The 23,492-nt window shown below is 40.3% G+C and overlaps 1 protein-coding gene across 17 annotated transcripts in view; it reads right to left on the bottom strand.

Annotated features, from left to right (window-relative positions):
• The window catches only part of PDE4D (phosphodiesterase 4D), a 1,602,952-nt gene that overhangs the window by 465,583 nt on the left and 1,113,877 nt on the right, over positions 1-23,492 (bottom strand). For 3 of the 17 annotated variants that reach the window (XM_070774949.1, XM_070774948.1, XM_070774947.1), the window contains exon 2: positions 21,825-21,964. The exons of the other annotated variants lie outside the window; for them this stretch is intronic. The gene's annotated coding sequence lies outside the window, so the exon portion shown is untranslated. The remainder of the gene's footprint in view (positions 1-21,824; positions 21,965-23,492) is intronic. 17 annotated transcript variants of the gene reach the window in all.

Below are 23,492 nucleotides of genomic sequence, written 5' to 3'. Positions count from 1 at the left end.
GATCTGTGGCATTTCTGAGCTCTAAAAGCCATTATGTGTGGAGACTTCCCTGGTGGTCCAGTGGTTAAGACACTGTGCTCCCAGTGCAGGGGGCGTGGGTTTGATCCCTAGTCGGGGAACTAGGATCCCACATGCCGCAAGGTGTGGCCAAAAAGAAAATAAATATACAAAGCTATGTAAATCAACCATACATCAGACTTCAAAGAAAACAAAATTAAAAACAGTCATTACGTGACCCCACCATCTCCCCATCTTTTCTGACTCTTAGGAGGGGCTGGTCTCGGAATTGGCTCTGAATGGGCTGTTGCTTAAAAAAAGCCTAAGGAGCAGAGCAGCATCGACTAGCTAAGAACACGTTAACAAGAGCGAGAAACAAAACTGTGGCTGTAGCCGCTGAAATATCAGAGATGCTCGTTACCTCAGCAGAGCTGGGCTGAACTGCCAGAAACAAAGAATAAACTCACAGCTGTCAGGGGTAGGTTGGGGGCAGACGCTTCACTTTCTTCACACCAAGCGGGCTGACAAAAGGGAGCTTGCATTTGTAAAGGCAAAGGCATTTGGTGAAAGAAAATGACACCTTCTCTAGTTTGTCATGATGTTTTTTACAATAAACTCTAAAATCTTCTGGCTGCCATTTGAGCAAGGATCTCGATGCCAGGCTTCAGCACGCCCTCAGCCACACTGAAGCTGTTTCCTGGTTCCTTTCTCTCTTCTCTGGGCTCAGTTGCCCCGAGTGCCTCAGGCGCTTCCCTGCTACTCTCCTAAGTCGTGCTTAGAGAGTGCTGGTTGAATGGGGAATGAAGTTCCTTGAATTTTCAACACACCAGGGTATCATTCTCAGCATCATTAAGACAATAATCCATGGAAATTTACCGCGGAAATAACTGCAACCACAATTCAAAGAACCATCTTCACAGTGGGGATTCTCAAATGTGTTTGTCCACCCCGGCCCCCTTGCCAACACAGAGAGCAGAGGGAGAGTATTTGTAGTTTGGGAACAAAAATAACGATAATAAAAAATAAAAATATCTTTCCCCAGGGGAATCTGTTACAACCCTTCACTTCCCATCCACAGGTCCTCTCTGGTTCCTAATTCCAAGTTGAGAGGTTGACAGGCCCTGCTTGACAGGTGTGAAATATGACTGATCACGTAATCATGCTTCTGATGCACCTAGCCCTACAAATATTAATTCCACTTGCAGTCATGGGCTCAAATGACTTTTAATGCCCTTTATCCAACAATGTTTCATTTTGCCCAGAGTCTCTGATCTATCTGAGACAGCCCTGCTTTGCACCTGTTCCTTGATTTGCTCCAATTTCCTGTAAAAATTTTAATAGGAACAGGTGCAAAGCAGGGCCGTCTCAGACCAGAGATTCTGTTCTATTAGGTACAGAAATGGTGTGGACCTAACAAAAGCAGAAGATATTAAGAAGAGGTGGCAAGAATACACAGAAGAACTATACAAAAAAGATCTTTATAACCCAGATAACCATGATGGTATGATCAGTCACCTATAGACAGACATCTTGGAATGTGAAGTCAAGTGGACCTTAAGAAGCATCACTACGAACAAAGCTAGTGGGGGTGATGGAATTCCAGTTGAGTTATTTCAAATCCTAAAAGATGATGCTGTGAAAGTGCTGCACTCAATATGCCAGCAAATTTGGAAAACTCAGCAGTGGCCACAGGACTGGAAAAGGTCAGTTTTCATTCCAATCCTAAAGAAAGGCAGTGCCAAAGAATGTTCAAACTACCACACAATTGCACTACTCTCACAAGCTAGCAAAGTAATGCTCAAAATCCTACAAGCCAGGCTTCAACAGTACATGAACGGTGAACTTCCAGATGTTCAAACCAGATTTAGAAAAGGCAGAGGAACCAGAGATCAAATGGCCAAAACCTGTTGAACTACTGAAAAAACATGAGAGTTCCAGAAAAACACCTGGTTCTGCTTTATTGACTATGCCAAAGACTTTGACTGTATGGATCACAACAAGCTGTGGGAAATTCTTAAAGAGATGGGAATACCAGACCACCTTACCTGCCTCCTGAGAAATCTGTATGCAGGTCAAGAAGAAACAGTTAGAGCTCAACATGGAACAACAAACTGGTTTCAAATTAGGAAAGGAGTACGTCAAGGCATGTACTGTCTGTCACCCTGCTTATTTAACTTATAGGCAGAGTACATCATGCAAAATACTGGGCTGGATGAAGCACAAGCTGGAATCAAGATTGCCGGGAGAAATATCAATAACCTCAGATATGCAGATGACACCACCCTTATGGCAGAAAGTGAAAAAGAACTAAAGAGTTTCTTGATGAAAGTGAAAGAGGAGAGTGAAAACGTTGGTTTAAAACTCAATATTCAGAAAACTAAGATCATGGTATCCAATTCCATCACTTCATGGCAAATAGATGGAGAAACAATGGAAACAGTAACCGATTTTATTTGGGGGGGCTCTAAAATCACTGCAGATGGTGACCACAGCCATGAAATTAAAAGACGCTTGCTCCTTGGAAGAAAAGCCATGCCAAACCTAGACATCATATTAAAAAGCAGAGACATTACTTTGCCAACAAAAGTCCATCTAGTTAGGGCTATGGTTTCTCTAGTAGTCAAGATTGGATGTGAGAGTTGGACCATAAAGAAAGCTGAGCACTGAAGAACTGATGCTTTTGAACTGTGGTGTTGGAGAAGACTCTTGAGAGTCCCTTGGACTGCAAGAAGATCCAACCAGTCAATCCTAAAGGAAATCAGTCCTGAATACTCACTGGAAGGACTGATGCTGAAGCTGAAACTCCAATACTTTTCCTACCTGATGCGAAGAACAGTCTCATCGGAAAAGACCCTGATGCTGGGAAAGATTGAAGGCAGGAAGAGAAGGGAACGACAGAGGATGAGATGGTTGGATGGCATCACCGACTTTATGGACACGAGTTTCAGTAAGCTCTGGGAGTTGGTGATGAACAGGGAAGCCTGGCATGCCGCAGTCCATGGGATCGCAAATAGTCGGTCATGACTGAGCAACCAAACTGAACTGAACTTTTCCTCTAGACAGCAAATTATTTGGCCACTGTAAATCTAGACTCATAATCAAAAATGCTTAGGCCCAGGAAGGTTTGTGCCAGGAATTTTCCATAGCACTCTCTCACTCTCTCACACTAGGTTTAAACAGCTTTCTTCTCAGGTTTCCCCCCTCTGAATGTGCCAAAAAACAAAACAAAACAAACTTTAAAAATGCCCTAAAAATATCTTGAACTCACTGTACAAATGTATCCCTTACTGAATCTTGGAGACTTTATATTAATTATCTGAATCAAACTCCCTTCTCTTATCCCTCTTTTCTTACCTGTCATGAATTCCTTGCAAGAAGAGAGATAAAAGACAAGTAATTATGGGTTAGGATTCAAAAGAATAACTTTGTTTTCAATATTTTAAAAATGCCTACATTCTTTATTTGGTTAAATTGCATAGATTTTTCCAGTCTAACATCTCATGTTGGGGGATGGTGGCGTGCCTGAAACGATGACAGCAGCAAGGACAGGCCACCTGCTTCTTAGTGACCCCCATGCCCAATCTTTGTTGGGAAGCAGTGAGGAAACTCCACAGAATGACTTGATTTCCTCACATTCCTTCAACTTACATGGCACTATCTGCAAGGCCTCTTTAAGCACAAAGATTTGGACTGATTCCTGATATTACAGTCATCCAAGGGCACACATGCATTTGCCAGTAGTAGCTACCTGATGGAATTCAGTTTCTCTGTGTATTTGACATTTGGCAGTATTTCTTCAGCATTCCGGCTGTATGCACCATACTGACATCCAAGAGCAAGGCAATTTTTGGTTTATTTTAAGGTAAAATGTTAAGCCAACAGCTCTATTTTGACTATGCAAATGTTCACCTAGTGCCAACTGATTAGCATTTTTAAGGCAAAGAATTTGGAAGCGATGGTATGTTAGGCATGTTACACTTAGTGTGAAGGAGAATCGTGTATTTCCTGAGGCTTTTGTGGTGCCACAATCACTCTCTGCCCATAGGTAAAATTGAGGAACATGTGAAGATTTTTTTAAGAAAAGTTTTTTTTTGTTTTTTTTTTAAGTAAAACATCTTAATTCTTCTCAAGAAGTTAACAACTCACTTTACCAATTTGTCAGTATAGGCTGGTAACAAAAGGAACCTGGCAGGTCAGCATTTCAGCACAGAGTGTGCCATCTAGTGGCCAAAAGAGGGACTGTGGCCACAGGTCTAGCAGCATCAACAATAAAACGCAGAAGCAAAGCTGTTAATATTCCTTAAACAACTGTAACTCAAGCACCATACCTACATTTTAAAATTCTAACAACTATCAATCAGCTCTCTCTCTCCCATTTTCCCTAAGGACTGTAGCAAATGTCTTTTCTTCTTTCTTCTCAGTTGACTCCCCACTTCCCACACACAGCAGATGATATTCCTCCTCAAAGAGAAAATAGTAACGATCAAAAACGAATGTTCCTCATGTCCAGCCACCCAGCTGACAAACTCATCCACGCCCACATGGATGATTTCCATTTTCCTTCCCACTACCACCTTAGGCAAACCGTGCCCACCTATGCTTCAGATCTCAGTCCCGCCGACACCTTCAGAAACTCAGCTCTATCCAAGAGCTCTGGTGTTCTTCCTCGTCACCAAATCTTCCTCTTAAGCAAGTCCAAGAAATGGAATCAGCATTTCCCATCTTATACTTCCCTTGCTCCAATCCTACTGCATCCAGATACCTCCACACCTCTTCTTTGTTTTCTTTAGACTATTTTGATTCCTCTTGCACATTTTCACCTCAACCTACCTCCATCTTTTCTGCTCCCAACGTTACGGAAATATATTTCACCAAGTCATCCTCTGACCTACATTTCACCACATCCCACTAACATTTTCAGAACTGCTGATCACGCCCTCCTTTCTGAAGCACCCCTTTTTTTCTTGGCTGTCTTGTCCTTCTGATGTTGCATAGCCTCTGGTGGTTGATCTCATTGACTCACCAAGGCTATCTATGGATGGACAGACCACAATCAATGTCTCTAGTTCTGATCTGTCTCCTGAGCTTCCGACATACATATCATACCTGGTTCCTGGCAGCTTCATCTGGAGACATGCATTGTATATTTCAAGTTCAACCATACTCAAAATTCTCCCCCAGTATTCTCTTCTGCAGTGAATAGCACCCCGTGACCCTATTTTGAATCCTGGGAACAGGATTAACTCCTTCTTCAACCTTGTCTATAGGGCCTATCAATTACCAAGACATGCAGTTTTCCACTTCTCTTCATTTCTAAAATTGGTTCATTTTTCTCTATTGGTATGTCATCACAGTGTTCCACCATCATACTATTCCACTATTCCACTATTGCTGTCTGCCAGTCTCCTAAAGGTTTCTTTGCCTCCTTTCTGAACAATTTTTTAGCCACTGACATTAGAAAACACAGGTGCCCATATCATTCCACAGCAATATCTACTAATTGGTTTGCATTCCAAATCCTTAAGGGGCTTCCCTCATAGGTCAGTTGGTAAAGAATACACCTGCAATGCAGGAGACCCCGGTTTGATTCCTTGGTCGGGAAGATCCACTGGAGAAGGGATAGGCTACTTACTCCAGTATTCTTGGGCTTCCCTTGTGGCTCAGCTGGTAAAGAATCTGCCTGCAATGTGGGGGACCTCAGTTCAATCCCTGGGTTGGGAAAATCCCCTGGAGAAGGGAAAGGCTACCCACTCCAGTATTCTGGCCTGGAGAATTCCATGGACTGTATAGTCCATGGGGTCACAAAGAGTCAGACATGACTGAGCGACTTTCACTTCACTTCACCAAATCCTTAAAGTTTGAAAATCCTATCATATCCTATTCCTCCCTCACTCTCCCTTATAGTCACACTCCAGTTATCCACATGCCTTTAGTTCCTTAAATGTGTCTCATTTCTTTTCCTCTTGCCACATGATCTAGAACATTATTCCTATTCTCCATCGATAGATTCCTACTCATACCTGAGGCTTTGGTCTAAATGCTACTTTCTTAGGTAAACCTTTTTTGACTACTTCTAACATAGAGTTTTGCCTTTATCACTTTTCTCACGACTTAAACAGCACTCATCTAAGAAGAGAGAATGTCCAACTCCTTGTGACCCCATGGACTATACAGTCCATGGAATTTGCCAGGCCAGAATATTAGAGTGGATAGTCATTCCCTTCTCCAGGGGTTCTTCCCAACCCAGGGATCAAATCCAGGTCTCCTGCACTGCAGGCAGATTCTTTACCAGCTGAGCCACCAGGGAAGCCCGCTACCTATTTCAGAAGGAGTGTTTTTTAATAGGTATAATTCAGGCAGGTGATCAAAGAGGTGAGATGCCAAATAGGGAGTGTGAGGCAATCCAGAGGGTGTATCCGCAGCAAGCTACTTCCACCTCTGGTCTGGAGGAAGAACAGGAAGGTCAACTCTAGGGGTCACCTGGCTGAGGCTGGAGGCAACAAGCCACTGTCTGTGATGCTCCTTGGACAGAAAGAGGGAAACATCGTGGACTCTCTCTCTCCAAATGTTCGCCCAGGGTCTCCCAGACACCAAATCCACCTAGCAACCAACAGGCACGGCCGCCTGGGACCCGCAGCCTTCAAGGGTTTGCTGCTGCTGCTGCTGCTAAGTCGCTTCAGTCGTGTCCGACTCTGTGCAACCCCAGAGACGGCAGCCCACCAGGCTCCCCCGTCCCTGGGATTCTCCAGGCAAGAACACTGGAGTGGGCTGCCATTTCCTTCTCCAATGCATGAAAGTGAAAAGCGAAAGTGAAGTCACTCAGTTGTGTCCAACTCTTAGCGACCCCATGGACTGCAGCCTACCAGGCTCCTCCGTCCATGGGATTCTCCAGGCAAGAGTACTAAAGTGGGGTGCCATTGCCTTCTCCTTTCAAGGGGTTAGCCTCTCACAAATAAAGACAGAAGAGAAGAAGATCAAGAAACGGATCTGAGAGCAAACAAGCCAAAGGCCCGCACAAAAACATTCGCCAAACTTGATGTCATTACTTACTAGAATTTTTCACCTGTTACCGACGGCAAGCTCCATGGACACAAAGATCCTGATGGATCTGGGATGCCAGGTTTCCCCTCTTGTCTAGAAAAATACTTCATACTCAAGAAGCATTCAGTAAAAACTGGCTGAATGAACAAATGATATACTATATAAATACAATACCATTGTTCGTTTTATCAGATGGGAATAGTGAGGCCCAGAAAGAAAAAAAATAAATACGCGGGGTCCCACAGCAAACAAGAGTCCTTACTCTCCTTACTATGCTGTATTGACTGTGCAAGCTGTTTCACACGAGTTAGCTTTCTGATTGTTTCTCAGAATGCACTGATGAGAAAAGCATATAGCCATTCATTGGTGGTTGTGATTCATATTACTGATTATTTTGTCAATCTTCTACTTACTCATTTATCCACTCAACACACATGTACTGAGGATCTAAATGAGTTTGGCTACACTGAAAACTGTGTGGGAAGTAATGATCAACTGTATTCAACATTATATGACCAGAGCTTTAATGCCTTGTTCTTAATCAGCAAAACAGGCCTCCAATATACATTTGGTGAATGAGTTATTGCAGAAGCAATTTTGAATTTATGCTATCTGCTCAAGATAAAAGGAGACAACTCTTAACAGTAAGTCATTCTGAAACTTCACTGGAAAGAGGTTTGCAAATCAATCAAGAGATACTAAACATCAGAGGGTGTATCACCAAAACAAAGTTAGAACTAATGTCTGCTTCCTGAACTCACACTCTCCTCTGTATGTTCCCTGGGCACTGTCCGTGGCTGGCATCCCTACCCCTTCAGTGTTTGCTGAACTGCTTTCCGTGCTAAAAATCAAGCCAGAAAACACATTTTGGAAATAACTATACTGTTGACGAATGAATGATTTTAAACCATTATCAAGTCATCTCAGAGAGACCCCGAGAGACAGTTGAGCTGACTCTAAACACACACACACACACACACACACAAATATAAATCTGTTAGATAAGACAATGTACTCTTTTAGTGTTCTGATGAATTCTGAAATAAACTGGTTGAAATTTTCCACTTCGTTGGATTTTATTTTTTAGGTTTAAAAGTAATCAGTTTAATTATAAAGGTTTATAAAAATTAAAAATATATTTAGAAAATAAGAATAACCAAAGAGAGTGCTATGTAACTGAACCTAAGGTATCCCATTTCCTGATTGGGAAAATAAGACTGAAAGTGTCTCATGGAACTGAAGAATAACAATCAAGTACGGGACAGTTCTCCAGTACTCTTGCCTGGAAAATCCCATGGACGGAAGAGCCTGGTAGGCTGCAGTCCATGGGGTCGTGAAGAGTCGGACACGACTGAGCAACTTCGCTTTCACTTTTCACTTTCATGCACTGGAGAAGGAAATGGCAACCCACTCCAGCGTTCTTGCCTGGAGAATCCCAGGGATGGGGGAGCCTGGTGAGCTGCCGTCTATGGGGTTGCACAGAGTCGGACATGACTGACGAGACTTAGCAGCAGCAGCAGGGGACAGTTAAGCCTCCCAAGTGGCTCAGTGGTAAAGAATCCACCCACCAATTGCAGGAGACCCAGGTTTGATCCCTGGGTTGGGAAGATCCCCTGGCAGAGGAAATAGCAACCCACTCCAGTATTCTTGCCTGGAGAATCCCATGGACAGAGGAGCCTTGTGGGCTACAGTCCATAGTATCACAAGAATTGGACACAACTTAATTATGAAACAACAACAAGGGGACAGGTAAACAAGCTGGGGAAAGAAAACCCATTTAAACTGGTGTCTTGTTAATTTATAGCTATCTTGGGACATGGTAAATCCTACATCTCCTTTCTGCCAAATAAAATGGCATTCATAAAAAGAATAGAGAAAGTTTAACTGACATATTTCTGCTTGTTTTAATACTTTTTGATCTGCAATGAAATCTTATTTCTTTAATTTACATGAAACTTTTCAATGAGATCACAGTGTCATTCGCCACTCTTATATTTTATTGGTAATGTGAAAAGGCATAATTTGCATGATTCAGAAAGTGGTAAGAAAAATTAACTATAAAGTTGTTTGCTAATTATAGTTTATGTTTATCTTTAAATAATTAATATATATTTTCCTTCATTATAAAATGTGATTGAATTTGTAATGAATGTCATGAATTTGTTCTTGCAGGATAAAAACTGTTCTCTACTGACCCTCTAAGATTGATTCTCTAAGCCAGATTTTAAGTTTCACTGTTATCAAAGCAGAAAGTTATTCTTAAATAACTTGAGGAGAAAACTGTGTTAAAGTTTAAACAATGCTGTTTCAAAGGACCAGGCTAATTTTTTAAAGTATTCATTTATCAGAGGAGGGGCATCATTCTAATAGGTAAAATACTCTTCAGAAGTGCCTATATTTCTTATTTTTTTTTTTCTATCTTGATAGTTCCAACAGCACTTACCTATCTCATGTTCTATTCAATCAGGCTCCACATCCAGTGGTTCTCATCTCAGGCTGCAGACTTGACCCCTATCCTAACCATTTAATAGAATAAAATATGTCCTTGGTGGGGAGCAGGCAGCAGTATCTTTAATGATACCCAGGTGAAACTACTCTACAGTCAAGGTTTCAATCTAACAGGAATTTGAAAGAGCTTAGCTAGGTCAGCGGAGAAGGCAATGGCACCCCACTCCAGTACTCTTGCCTGGAAAATCCCATGGACGGAGGAGCCTGGTAGGCTGCAGTCCATGGGGTTGCTGAGGGTCGGACACAACTGAGTGACTTCACTATCACTTTTCACTTTCATGCACTGGAGAAGGAAATGGCAACCCACTCCAGTGTTCTTGCCTAGAGAATCCCAGGGACGGGGGAGCCTGGTGGGCTGTCTATGGGGTCACATAGAGTCGGACATGACTGAAGTGACTTAGCAGAAGCAGCAGTAGCAGCTAGGTCAGTGGAGAAGGCAATGGCACCCCACTCCAGTACTCTTGCCTGGAAAATCCCATGGACGGAGGAGCCTAGAAGGCTGCAGTCCATGGGATCGCTGAGGGTTGGACACGACGGAGCGACTTCACTTTCACTTTTCACTTTCATGCATTGGAGAAGGAAATGGCAACCCACTCCAGTGTTCTTGCCTGGAGAATCCCAGGGACGGGGGAGCCTGGTGGGCTGCTGTCTATGGGGTCGCACAGAGTCGGACAGGACTGAAGTGACTTAGCAGCAGCAGCTAGGTCAGATGATCCCATGACACTAAAACCCCACCAAACGTAGCTACTAAGTTCAAGTAGTCTAAAAGTCTAATTAACTTTACAGCTTTTATTAGGCACCACTTAATGTATTCAGTCTACTTGACTCTTTCAGCTGTGGAAGGAGAGCTGACTCAGTCCTGTGTGGTTTTTAACTATTCATCTATCCCCAACCCACTGGTGTAGCTAAGGACACACTTGGCAGTAGACTGCACATTAGGACAAAATTTTATGCACCATTTCAGAGTCCCCAGACCATGTGAACCCAGCCACTGATTCCTCTAAGCCACAAATCTAGAACAAGAGCTCATTTACCATCAGGCAAACTTCAAATCAGTATAAGGGAGACTTTCTAACAATCAGAGCTACCTTAAGATATCATATTCAATGCTTGAATAAAGAAGACCTTAAATGGGAAAAAAAATGATGACCATGTGGAAATAACATAGAAAAGAATTTAGAAAATGAATATAAGAGAAAAAAAATACGGACTAAAATTATATATGTGCTTTCCCAAGAGGCAGCAGTTGAAACTAAATATGAAATAACTGAATGGTTCAAAATCGGGAAAGGAGTATGACAAGGATGTATATTGTCACCTTGCTTACTTAACTTATGTGTAGAGTACATTATGGGAAATGATGGGCCTGATGAAACACAAGCTGGAATTGAGTTTACTGGGAGAAATATCAACAACCTCAGATATGCACACAATACTACTCTAACGGCAAAAAGTGAAGAGGAACTAAAGAGCCTCTTGATGAAGGTGAAAGAGGAGAGTGAAAAAGTGGATTGAAACTTGACATTCAAAAAATGAAGATCATGGCATCCAGTCCCATTACTTTATGGCAAATAGAAGGGGAAAAAGTGGAAGTAGTGACAGATTTTTTTCTTGGGCTCCAAAATCACTACCGACTATGACTGTAGCCATGAGATTAAAAGATGTGTGCTTCTTGGAAGGAAAGATATGACAAATCTATAGAGCATATTAAAAAGTGGAGACATCACTTTACAGACAAAAGTCTGTGTAGTCAAAGTTACGGTTTTTCCAGTAGTCATGTATGGATGTCAAAGCTGGACCATAAAGAAGGCTGAGTGCTGAAGAATTGATGTTTTTAAATTGTGATGCTGGAGAAAACTCTTAAGGGTCCCTTGGACAGTAAGGTGGAAAACTCTGATATCAACCCTAAATATTCTTTGGAGGACTGATGCTGAAGCTGAAGCTCCAATACTATGGCCATCTTATGCAAAGAGCCGACTCCCTGGAAAAGACCCTGATGCTGGGAAAGATAGAAGATAAAAGGAGAAGGAGGCAGCAGAGGATGAGATGATTTGATAGCATCACTTAGTGGACATGTATTTGAGCAAACTCAGAGAGACCGTGGAGAACAGAGGAGCCTGGTATGTTGCAGTCCATGGGGTCGTAAAGAGTCTGACACGACTTAGCGACTGAACAACAGCAACAGCAAATATATAGATATGAATTGGAAAGAAATATAAAATATAAAAATCCATAAGTAAATGGACTAGCATTTTATTGTAAAATTCTTTTAATAAAATTATAGCATATTGTATATAAAAATATAATAGGTAAATTTTATGTAGTTAAAATGATGATTTTATTCTCTTGCCTTTGTGGAAGACATGGGCAGATTTAAATAACACCAAATTACACTGAGGAAGGTACTGCAGAAACCAACTGTGTTACAAAAATAAACAAAGGTCACTAAACCAAGAAGTGATGCCAAGATGTCAGCTTTGTTACTATTCAAGCCTATCCAGGAATAATGATTTAACTAGGAGAATATCATGTGTGATATGGTCCAAAAACAACTTGATCATTCACACTGGGTTAATTAGACAATGAACAAACCGTTGGCAGCTTCCCACCTCTCTCATCTGGAGAAGTTCCCTCCCATCCCCCCACACACCCTCAGCATCCCATGAGACTGGTACCTAACCTTCTCCTGGCTGAAGGGACTGTGACTTCTCATACTTCCCTAGGTCTCCAGGGTTGGGCATCTAGCATTGCTAGACAACTCCTCTAAAGCCATGATATCTAAATTGAGATAATCTGGCAACAAGAGCAATGTCGGAACCCTCAGTGACCAGTTTCCTCTCTACATCAGCCCTAAAAATGGGATAGCAAGAAAGAGGATTGATTCAGGGCCAGGGGGATCACTGCCTCCTCTGTTTTTACCACTGATCACTAAGACACTAGAAGCCTGTTCCTTATTACACACTGACTGTGTTGTGGTCCATGAGCTCTGCCAGGGAACTTGGCCACCATGAAGGAACCCACTTATCCTCAAGGTGAGACAGGGAGGGTGTTAAGCTTTCTCAGGCAAATCAGGTGCAAAATGACCCAAACTTTGTGGACACTCTCAATTACCTAGGGCTTCTCTTAGGGAATAAACTGCTTTATTCTTCATATGAAGTTTATGAAGTTCTTCATATGAATCTGTGAAGTTTATGATTTCACAGATAGAGTAACATGTATTAATATAGATAAATACAATACAAACTTTATGCTAGATACAATGATTTTTATTCTCTTTCCTTTGTGGAAGATATGGCAGACATTTTATATTTAAACAAGTTTGTTTAAAAATATGTAGCAAACTTCCATTTCAGTAAAAAATGATATACATATTTACATGTATCCAAAAAGTCTAGCAATACATAAGAAGGTCTTAGAAACAGTTATCTAAGGGCATAGAAAGTAGCGAACATGGTTTTCTCTAAATCTTATATTTCTGCAATGCTCAGATGTTTTACAAAAGGATTATGAAAAGTGAAAGTGTTAAGTGGCTCAGTCATACACGAATCTTTTCTATCCCGTGGACTGTAGCCTGCCAGGCTCCTCTGTCCATGGAATTCTCCAGGCAAGAATACTGGAGTGGGTAGTCATTCCCTTCTACGGGGGATCTTCCCGACCCAGGATCTCTCGCAAGAATCGCAAGCAGATTCTTTACCTTCTGAGCCACCAGGGAAGCCCACAAAAGGGTTACAATAGTTTTATAATCAAGAAAAAATAAAATAACATTAAAAATGAAAACATTAATTTTTTTTAGAGTTTTATTTCCTAAAGGATAATATACAAAAGAGTCATTTGGTAATTTAGAAATCACTCTCTAAACCATTTTGGCTGTCTACTAAGCCAAAATGTTTTGACTCTTTTGCCTGCATTCAGTTCAGCTAAGAACAGCACAAAATGATAAAAACCTGAACAACTTACAGAGCAAACTTTGTATTTTTTCTATTGAATTGGTTATCTACCTGCTTTTTCAGCTCTATCAAAACTAGTATACCTGCGTAGGCTTTAACAACCCTTGCCTCAGAGGAAACTAGACATTCCCAAAATAGACATTTCTTAATTTCTTTGAATATGCCACCTTGTAAGTTGGACAGATTTTTCTGAAATGTGGTGATCCTTTCCAAAGGCTCCCAGTAGAATCTCCTCCTGATCATATCAGGTCCCTATTTCTTGTGCATTTTAAGAGATCTTGATGGAAAAAGAGATTGAATGCTTGGAATTTAATGAAAAAGTTACTAGTAATTTGTTAACAAACAGACTGGCCCTATGATTGGTATCTGTAAGCTATCATTAAGAGGTTAGCTATACTGTGAAGGTCAGGTTAAGTAACAAGAGATAATATCATAAGACGGTAATCATTGAACTTCTCTGGTGATCCAGTGCTTAAGACTTCAGCTTCCACTGCAGGGGGCACAAGTTTCCTCCCTGGTTAGAGAACTAAGATCCCACAGGCCATGTGGCATGGCCAAAAAAAAAAAAAAAAATTAGCATTCATAACATTGTTCAGAATGAGCAGATTACCACACTGGTTAAGCAATTTTTAATAGTCAACTGTTCTTTTACTAAAGATAAACAAGTAAACACTTCTGAGAAGAGCAAGTAGAACAACTTTAAACTAATTTCCATAACTCTTTCCCTAATTGCTTTTGTCTCAATTGTATCATCACATTGTCTGTCCAATTGCATCACTTGACAAAACAATTTCTGTGAATTCTGTAATTTACCCTGGCAAGCTTAGTGTCTCTAAATGGTGCCAAGATACCCCAGGTGTTTCTTGTTTGGGTGGCAGACATCAATTAAACAAAGTGCAGGCTATTCCTCTACCTTCCCAAACAGCCCCTCCTGCACATCAGAACATTTCTGAGCATCCTGGAATTTTGTGAGAGTCAAATGATACAATCCTACATTCACATCATTTTTTTTTTTCACATACACAAAACTCAGTCTTTGTTAAGATGTTATCTTAAGATGTCATCTTTATCAAGATGCATTTTATTCTTAAACATGCAGCATATACAACCAAAAACACTTTTTTTGACCGTGGATAAATTCACTTGTGTGTGTTTGACTTGTTTAGCTCGATATCCAGCATGAAACCTACTTATGAGGTGGAGAGCCAATAAGAGGAATCTGAACTGGTACACCAAGAAAATGTCTTTGGATATAAGCTTTCCAATAATGTTATATTTAACAGTAGAAAAACCTGCATCTTTAGTATGTGGAATTAACATTCTATTTTCTGGCATTCCATCATTGCTAATATGATGCCAGAACAGTAAAAACAAAGGAAGCAGTGGAGGCAGTTCCGGAAGGAATTCAGGTGAATCAGTAATCTCAGCCCCGCTTTCTCAGTTAAACTGGATCAGGCTGACTTGTGTTGTTTGCACCAAAAATTTGAAGTAACATTTTTTCTTTAGCTTATTTAGTAACTATTAAACCGTACCCCATAAGCAAACAGCAGCAAATGGAGCAGGATGAGTACATCGAGGCAATCGCTTTTCATAAGGCAACTGTCAGCAATCTACAGACGCATTTTCTTTCATCACTGTTTATTTAAACTTCATACTTGGAGCTATCTGTATCCCTTACTCCTATAGGCTTTATGAATAGTTGTTTATGAAGTTGTAGTAACTAAAACCCTTTTGTTAGTCACGAAATTCAATTAAACGTATTACATATCCAGTAGGCATCGTCATAATTCAAGGTTAACCCGAGGGCCTCCTCTCGGAAATTGGATAAAATGCTGTTTTACTTAAACTGGGATTTGTAGGAGGGACTCAGCTGGAATGACAGGATGAAGATGCATTCATTCACATCATACTGAAATGTGAGCTAGTTGTGAAACTTATGTATTATATGGGAATCTTCCAGTTTCCTACACGCAATATGAATCTTTACTGATTACACCAACCTCTTGTTTCAAATGGTTGCCATAGAAAGCTTTAAGAAGAAATGGAAAATGAGGTTAAATTTACATATATAGAATTGCCAAGATTTCTTGCCAGTGAAACAAAGCAAAAGTTTCTCATTATTAAAATTTATGACTGGTACCAACCTAGCTCACAGAATGTTCCCAGGATCAAGAGGGGTGGTTGTCCCCTCCCGGAATCACATATTCCTTATTAGCTTTCTACTAAAACCAGGTGGCCAAGGGTTTATCTCTGACAGTAAAGGTGCTCTGAGGGAACTATAATAGTCATTCTATTGTATGAAATTTCCTCTGCTAGACCAAGCAACTCCTCAGTGAAATTAGGGAAGAGTTTGTCAGAAAATTTTTCTGCTAATTGGGTCAAATTAGCAGCTATAATTGGAAGTTTAAATCAACATTCCTTTTTAAGTGTTACTGATTCAGAGAATAGAACATGTTGGGACCTTAAAGAATCTTAGGTCATTCTGGGACCATGTGCAAAATTAATGCAATGAAAACACCCATAACGTGGGAAACGTCAGGGTGTCTGCTGTATATACACATACTCTGAATTTCTATTTTTTTTTGAAAAGGTAAAGCAGGAGAAAACAAATCTTTTAAAAATACAAATTTGCATATGTTATGGATCGCACCTTCGAACCCACTAATGCCTTTTATTGGTTTCCTATCGTTCACAGATAGACAATAACCTCCTTAATGGAGCTTATAAGGCTCTGCCTCAGTTAGTCCCTACCCTCCTCTCAAGTTGCTGTCTTCCTCTTAGCTCTCAGCATCCCAGACTCCCTGGCTTTTTAAGGGGGAAACTATACTCTCCATGGGCTTCCTACATGCCTGAGTGGTAAAGAACTCACCTGCCAATGCAGGAAACACAAGAGACATGGGTTCAATCCGTGGGTTGGGAAGACCCCCTGGAGGAAGAAATGGCAACCCACTCCAGTATTCTTGCCTGGAGAATCCCCTGGACAGAGGAGCCTGGTGAACTATAGTTCATAGGGTCACAAAGAGTCAGACACAACTGAAGCAACTCAGCGTGCATGCATGCACACATACTCTCCATACTGCTTTCCATGCCTGGACTGTATATATGTTTCTCCCTGGATATACATATTTTATATACTTCCCCCTCCTGCTTCTCCTTTCCATCACCACCAGTATCAATATTGCTACCACCATGACCCTAGTGGAACACACATACATACACCCACAGAAACCATATACATTCAAACTCAGCTCACATGTTATATTCAAAGTGATACGTTTCCTGATGTCTTCCACATACCCTCAAAAAAGACAGGTCTCCCTGTTACAAAATCTTCCAGAACTAAATAGCACTTATCATTAATTTGGAATATATTTTTGGACCTTTTAGTTAATGCCCATCACTTGGTGAAAGTTGAGACTCTGTTTCTTTTCACTGTAATTTACCCAATATCTAGCTTGAAAGCAGAATACAGTGAACTCTAATGCCTAAACATTGGTAAAATGAGAGAATGAGTGAATCAATCAAATCTAGCAAATTTCTCTTTTCTATGTAGATGGTTAATCTAATGAGTAAAATTCAACCTTATGCTATGCTATGCTAAGTCACTTCAGCTGTGTCCGACTCTGTGCGACCCCATAGATGGCAGCCTACCAGGCTCCTCCATCCCTGGGATTCTCCAGGCAAGAACACTGGAGTGGGTTGCCATTTCTTTCTCCAGTGCATGAAAGTGAAAAGTGAAAGTGAAGTTGCTTAGTCGTGTACGACTTCTAGCAACCCCATGGACTGCAGCCTACCAGGCTCCTCCGTCCATGGGATTCTCCAGGCAAGAGTACTGGAGTGGGGTGCCATTGCCTTCTCCAAAATTCAACTTTAAGGAGGAATAAAAGAAAGGAACAGTTTACAGCCGTACCACCCTGAACTCATCCAAACACATATGATCTCAGAAGCTAAGCAGGGTCAGGCGTGGTTAGTACTTGGATCGGAGAAAAGAAGGGAACATTTGTTAAACTCAGTTACTGTGCAAGGACGGGGCTAACTGCTTTGCACATCTTAATTTAATACTAGCAACTAGCTAGTACAGTAGGTATTCTATTCCCATTTAGAGATGGTGAACCTCAGATTCATGTGAGGCTTAACAACTCACTCAAGGGAACACATCTGGAAAGAGAAAGTAACATGGTTATGCCAAAACTTGGAGGGTTCTGTATTTTCTTAGTATTTTCTATGAAATGTGGAGCCATGTTTATAACTGCATCAAATGAGCATTTGCATAACTTGAATTTAGGAGGATTTTATTTTAAAGCACTGAAAATACTTTTGAATGCTGGCCTTAGAAATTATGGAAAATGGAATAAAACAAAAACTGGAGAAATTTTTTGAACAAACTGAACCCACTTTTTTTAGTGTTGGAAAATAAATGAGGTAATTGTCTTACATGTAAATTAGAGTGTATATGCTTAGAATTACTAATAAAGAACTAAAAAGGATTGTAGAGCTTGAAACATGATTTCACTCAATTCACCACCTTGAGGCCATTAATGTGTTCACAGTCTGACCCTCTAAAAACCAGTCTCTAGTTCTGAAGACTGTTAATTAAGTGATTATTCTCCACAAGCCCAAAAATGTCTTCTGTGTTATGTATGTGCCGGAGTTCAGTGCCCTTTCCCTTATTTGCAGAGACCAGCATTTTCTTCCACCAGATTGCCTCTGCCGACCAGAATGCTGATGGCTTCTTAGGAACGAAGTAGATGCTGCATGCCTGACCTCCAGACCTACGGTACTGGTTCCTTTCTGTCAAGATAAGGGAGCTAAGATCAGCAAGAATTGACAAAAGGACTCTCAGTCCTCTTACTCTTTTCTCCCCCAAATCTCCAAACAATAAATATTAATTAATACTATTTCAAAATAATAAAATATTATTAATTGATGTTTAAGATTAAATATTATTTAATAGTATGTGCCTGGTCCTCTAGGTACTATGAATAAAGTAAAGTTTAAAAGAAGACCAGTCTTTGAGACTTGGGCTCTAACTGGAGAATCCAGAACTAATTTACATAGAACGATGAGGAATATAATTGAGAAACTGTTTTATGGATGGTTATGGGCTAAACTGTGTCCTGCTCAAATTCATTTGTTGAAATCCTAACTCTCTGCATCTCAGAAATGTAGGTGTATTTGAGATAATGCCTTGTCGTAGGCAATGAATGAAGTTAAAATCATAGGGGGCCTACTCCAATATGACTGGTGTCCTTTAAGAAGAAGAGATTAGGAGGGACACATAGGAGGGAAGAGCACGTGCAGACACAGGGAGAGCATGGCCATATATCAGTAAAAAGCCTCCAGAAGAAATCAAGGCAGCTGACACCTTGATCTCAGATTTCTAACCTCCAGAACAAGGGGGAAATAAAATTCTACTACGTCTTGAGCCTGTGGTGCTTTGTTATGTCAGCCCTAGCAAACACACAGAGATTCTACTGGAGGCTGATTTTAGAACAGGCATGAGGGTTAGGGTCGGGTTAGGCTTGTAGTATGTGTTGTGGTGCTTGAGAAGGTTTGGTGTAGGACACGAGTTCAGAATTGAACACAGACAAAAACTAAGTGAAGACGAGTCAGAGGTAATATTCTAGAAGGGTAGAAAACCCAATGAGGTAAACATGGTAATCGATAGAGAAAATAATTTAGTCACTGGCAGCACTCAGTCTTTAAAACCTGAACCTCTGCTATGTATTTATATTAAATGTTAGTGTGTTTCAATTAATTATTTATTCACTTATATTGCACAAAGAATTTCAATTTACATTAAATGTAATGTGTTATATTGAAAGGGCTGCACCAACATTGAAATGAACATATAGGATTAATCATACATGTTTAAACCTTGACATTCATAAACATATAGGATTAATCATACATGTTTAAACCTTGACATTCATAAACATATAGGATTAATCATACATGTTTAAACCTTGACATTCATATCCAAATAAAGAATGATGCAGGTATTGACAAAATGCCATTGAAGTACTAATATTCAACTGTATTTTATTTATGTTTTCCATGTGTACAGGGGGATGCATATGTAAAAAAGAGAAATAGAAGATACCTGCAATACATGGAATAAATCGTTTGATATAGGAAAAACACTGACATAAACTAAAGCAAGGTCTTTTCTGACCCACCTTCTACAGTAATGAAAATAAAAACAAAAATAAACAAATGGGACCTAAGTAAACTTAAAAGCTTTTGCACAGTGAAGGAAACCATAAACAAGATGAAAAGACAACCCTCAGAATGGGAAAAAATATTTACAAATGATGCAACAGAAAAAGGATCAATCTCCAAAATATACAAACAGTTCATGCAGCTCAATATTAAAAAAAAACAAACAACCCAATCAAAACATGGGCAGAAGACCTAAACACACATTTCTCCAAAGACAACACACAGATGGCCAAGAGCCACATGAAAAGATGCTCAACATCATTAATTATTAGAACAATGCAAATCAAAACTACAATGAGGTATCACCACATACCAGTCAGAATGGCCATCATCAAAAAATCTACAAACAATAAATGCTGGAGAGAGTGTGGAGAAAAAGGAAACTTCTTGCCCTGTTGGTGGGAATGTAAATTGATACAATCACTGTGGAGAACAGAATGGAAGTTCCTTAAAAAAATAAAAATAGAAGGACCATGTGACCCAGCAATCCAAATTTCTACTGGGCATATACCCTGAGAAAATCATAATTCCAAAGGACATATTGTACTCCAATGTTCACTGCAGCACAATTTACAATAATCAGGACATAGAAACAACCTAAATTTCCAATGACAGATGAATGGATAAAGAAGATGTGGTACATGCATACAATGGAATATTACTCAGTCATAAGAGGGATGAAATTGGGTCATTTGTAGAGATATGGATGGACTTAGAATCTGTCATACAGAATGAAGTCAGAAAGGGAAAAACAAATATCATATATTAATGCATATATGTGGAATCTAGAAAAACGGTACAAATGACCCTATTTCCAGGGCAGGAATATAGACTCAGACATAGATAATGGACATGTGGACACAGAAGGGTGGGGGGATGAGATGGATTGGGAAATTAGGATTGACATATAAATACTACCATGTGTAAAATAGATAGCTAGCAGGAAGCAGCTGCATAGCACAGGAACTTAGCTCGATGCTCTGTGATGACCTAGATGGGTGGGATAGGAGTCGGGTGGGTGGGAGGGAGATCCAAGAGGGAGAGGATAGGATATATGTGTACATATAGCTGATCCACTTCATTGTATAGCAGGGTCTAACACAACACTGTAAAGCAGTTATACTCCAATAAAAACTAAAGATAAAATAGAGCCAAAAATAAATAAATAATGCTTGAATTAACTGGTATTTCTCTCTCATCATACATATTATACATATTATGAAAACCTTTAAGGATTTTTCTAGATGAATATATATATATATATATATTCATGATCATATGTTACTGAAGCATTTAAGTATATAGCTTCATACTTATAGAAATGGAAATCAATTTTTTTTCCTATTTTTACTTCCATTTTAGAAACAAACTGACAAGTACACAGGCAAAAACTCCTCAGTATTTCTCACATCCATTTCCATTTGGGATTTTCAGAAAATGTTAAAAAGCTGCATTTAGGTGACTAATTTCTCAGTCTGGGAAATGGCAGACTGGCTCAGAACCATCAGCTGTCCATCTACCCAATAAGCAGATATAAATAAATATTTCATGAACATTCCTTATAATCTTCTTACTCCCACCGTGACCATTCCACCCCGTTTTCCTGCAGTGCGAATCCCTTTCCTTATATATAAAGAAGAAAGTGAAACTGTTAGTCGCTCAGTTGTGTCCAACTCTTTGTGACCCCATGGACTGCAGTCCAGCAGGCTCCTCTGTCCATGGGAGTCTCCAGGCAAGAATACTGGAGTGGGTTGCCATGCCCTCCTCCAGAGGATCTTCCCAACCCAGGTATTGAACCCAGGTCTCTCACTTTGCAGGTAGATTCTTTACCATCCGAGCCATCAGTCTAGTGGGTATATCACACAGCTATGTATGAAAAGATAGCTAGTGGGAAGCTGCTATGTAGGGCAGGGAACTTAGCTCTGTGCTCTGCGGTGACCTGGAGGGGTGGGATGGGGGGTGGGAGGGAGGTTCAGAGGGAGAGGATATATGTATACTTATAGCTGATTTACACTCTTGTACAGCAAAAACGAACACAACATTGTAAAGCAATTATACTCCAATAAAAATAAAATAGAGCCGTGTTTAAATGCCACTGAACATTCTTACCGATGTAAGGTAGCGAGTCATTCTTTACCGTTGACATTATTTTTTATCTTTTGGTTTGTGTCTTTATAGGCCCTTTGTCCTACATCAGGCAGGTGCATTTTCTTTCAGCATTAAGGAACAGGAAAACCAAAACTACTTACCTAAAAAACAAACACAAAAAGAAAAGGATTAAAGTGGGCAGGCTTGAATGCATGGCAAAGCAGTGAGGTGGGGGTAAAACCACCCAAAGCATCTAAGAGTGCCGAACCACCCAGGAAATAAAGCACGCGAAGCCCCAAGGAGTGCATGTATAAGCTGAACTCTGTTCTGAAAGTTAAAAGAGCAAAGGTGTTCCTTAGTTTTTTAAGTGAATAGGTGAAGCAAAATTTGGCTATTATTTCTTCAGCTTTCAAAACAACTTCCATTATCATAGACTCCATCCTGCAGAGACTAATTTGTCATCTCTCTCTGTGCTTAAACAGATTTTCTTAAATGCCTATATTCATGCTTCTATCCTTCTAAGCCAGAAGACCTTGATTCTAGATGTTACATTTCCATCTCCACTAATCAGAGCTACAATGTTATGCCTCCCAACAGCATCAGGAGAGAGGACAGAAACATGCCTGACACTCGTAGGTTATAAGAGAAACAAAGGCTTTGCTCAGTTTTCTTCATGACAATAAGGTCATGAGCCTCCTTTACAATGAACCATTCTATTAATAATGCGAGCAGAAGAGTCCGCTTCAGGAGAAGTGGGGCATGACTAACACAGATGACATCAAAGTTAACATACAGAATGAGATGTAGCCTACAGCAGGGAAAAGGAATGACTAAATGCATTTAAGGAGAGTTACACGGCAATCATAAATGGCAAGTGTCTGTGGTTTTCATCAAGGTGTCAGTTGCATGTAGGTATGACGCCCTGGACAGTATGCTGATCACAGGGACGATAAGGACCGTGTTGCTCTAGTGATGGACAGTTCTGGAATGTGTGGTAGAAAGCACAGGACCTACCAAGTAAAGAAATCTGTTCACTCGTTCAGTTATCAAAAATCAAAGGAACAGTTCCTTCAGAAGAAATGATTTTCCTATTCGATCCTCGACAGGCAGGAGCCAAACCAGCAGAAGAGTCCCAAGAAAAAACAGAATTTTTGAGAGAGAAGTAGAAGAGCTCTATTTACAAAGAGGAGAGAAATGCCAAGGGCAGCAGGTCCAAAATGCATCATTTTCTGAACCCACAGTGTCACCATCACCTGGGCCGCTTGGCAAAAATCATGACATTGCCAAGACCCACTGAGGCCTGTTGAATCAGTGTCTCTGGAGGCAAGACGTGGGATTTTCATTTTAAATAAGTACCTCTGGTGAATTTTATTATTATTTTCTATCTTTAGGAACCACACACTAGTAGGTATGGGTTCTCTTGTTTTTAGGTGCTGCTGGTCAGAGGTCATTCTTTGAGGTGACTGAGATACATCATTTTGTCTGAATTTAATAAAACATGATAATTCAACAAAACATCAGGAACAGAGACGGAGAGTAGGTCTCTTCTTTTCCTTCAACAAATCACTGATTAAAAAAACCAAAAACTATCATAAGAAGTATTATTTTAATTGGCCTGAGCCACTGCTCATGCTGTTTTCTGTTCTTAAAACACAGATTCTTCCTAATAAGATGCATTCTGCACTCCCA

Source organism: Bos indicus, chromosome 20, assembly GCF_029378745.1.
Source record: "Bos indicus isolate NIAB-ARS_2022 breed Sahiwal x Tharparkar chromosome 20, NIAB-ARS_B.indTharparkar_mat_pri_1.0, whole genome shotgun sequence".
NCBI lineage: Eukaryota > Metazoa > Chordata > Mammalia > Artiodactyla > Bovidae > Bos > Bos indicus.
The sequence above is the reverse complement of the archived record's forward strand: the minus strand, read 5'-3'. Positions and strand labels throughout refer to the sequence as shown.